This window comes from Elephas maximus, chromosome 7, assembly GCF_024166365.1.
Source record: "Elephas maximus indicus isolate mEleMax1 chromosome 7, mEleMax1 primary haplotype, whole genome shotgun sequence".
Taxonomy (NCBI): Eukaryota; Metazoa; Chordata; class Mammalia; order Proboscidea; family Elephantidae; genus Elephas; species Elephas maximus.
In genome coordinates this window covers 106052188-106054015 of record NC_064825.1, presented here as the reverse complement: position 1 = coordinate 106054015, position 1828 = coordinate 106052188, and the positions used below count along the sequence as shown (strand labels likewise).

The 1828-nt window shown below is 37.8% G+C and overlaps 1 pseudogene; it reads left to right on the top strand.

The window, feature by feature from the left end:
* Positions 1–519: 519 nt before the first annotated feature.
* LOC126080204 (olfactory receptor 10AG1-like) lies at positions 520–1459 on the top strand (annotated as a pseudogene).
* Positions 1460–1828: the final 369 nt, after the last annotated feature.

Here is a 1828-nt window from a genome sequence, read left to right as displayed (position 1 = left end):
GGAACAGTTGAGGCATTATGGAAAAATCCAATTCAAAATTTAAGGGGAACAATCCACTAGGGAAAGGTGTGACATGTAAAGGCTCTGTCACAGGATTTTGTTTGTTAATATGACGAGTAAAAGAGATTCATTTTGCTATGCCCAGAAACAGACAAAAAATGAAAATGCATAAATCGAGAGCCCATCACTTCCATGCAGACACAAGCCTAGTATTAAATAATAATTATGATGAGATATGAATTTAATGGGCTCAAGCATAGCAACAATTGTGAGCCTGGCTCAGGGCCAGGCAGTGTTTCGTTCTGTGGTACATGAGGTCACTATGGGTCAGAACCGACTTGACGGCACTTGACAACACCATCATGAATTTTGCATACATTCTTTACTACTCTTCGATCTGGGAATTCTGCTGTAATTATCTTGTGGATAAAAAATTGTATATGCTAATACTACACACCTCGCTAGTCTGTAGAATTGGAAAACAGATCAAAAAGATAATTAATTTCAGTATTTTCACAGATGGAACACCAAAAACACCTACCAGACGTAAATCTCACTTCCTTGGTGGAATTTTTTCTTTTAGGATTCTCTGATATTCCTTCATCTTCAAATGTTTCTTTTTGGGATATTTTTCTTTGCTTATGTGATTATCTTGATGGGAAATGGCATGATCATTCTCATAACAAGGGCTGACAAGGCTCTCCAGACTCCCATGTATTTTTTCCTGGCAAATTTTTCCTTCTTGGAAATTTGTTATGTGTCAATCACTATTCCCAAAATGCTCATGAACCTTTGGACTCAGAAAAGAAACATTTCTTTGTTTGAATGTGCTACACAAATGTGTTTTTTCCTTATACTGGGAGGTACGGAGTGTTTGCTCCTGGCAGTGATGGCCTATGATCGCTATGTGGCCATTTGCAACCCTCTGCACTACCCTCTAGTCATGAATCACAGGGTGCGTATCCAGTTGGTGGCTGGCTCCTGGATCACTGGAATCCCACTTCAGATAGGGCAAACATATGAAACTTTCTCTCTGCCTTTTTGTGGATCTAACCAAATCAACCACTTCTTCTGTGATATCCCCCCAATATTCAAGCTGGCCTGTGGGAACACCTTTGTGAATGAGATGTCACTCTACATACTTGTTGTGTTGTTTATCACAGTTCCATTTCTGTTGATACTTGGCTCCTACGGCAAAGTCATCTCCACCATCCTGAAGTTGCCATCAGCCACAAGTCGAGCCAAAGCCTTCTCCACCTGCTCATCTCATCTTATGGTTGTGGCTTTATTTTTTGGGTCAGGAATCATTACATATTTTCAACCCAAATCCAAACACTCTTCTGGAAGAGACAGGTTTCTCTCTCTTTTCTATACCATTGTTGTTCCAATGTTTAACCCCATGATATACACTCTGAGGAATAAGGACGTTATGGTGGCATTGAGAAAATTGCTACCTTAATGTGTAGTCACATTAGCCACTAATGTAAACTTATTACATCTTTTTTCATTTAATTCTGCTGTTTTATAATCAGAAATTAACTTTTAATTTGATATCCTGCCTTAGCATAGATCGATTATCTTTACTAATTCCTGACCTTGTCATTTTATATCAGACTTTCTGATATCAGGGTTCTAGCCACAATGGTTGCATTGCAATTAAGAATTTAATTACTTTGACAAATTTCATATACAGGGAACTAGTTTAACACTCTAACAAATTAACCATGGTTTCAGGCTGTTTGTTGAATAATGTTGTCTCTCATATCTAGTTATTAATTTCACAATACCTTTTTCCCTAAAAATCATTTGCCTTTACATAGCTTTTGTT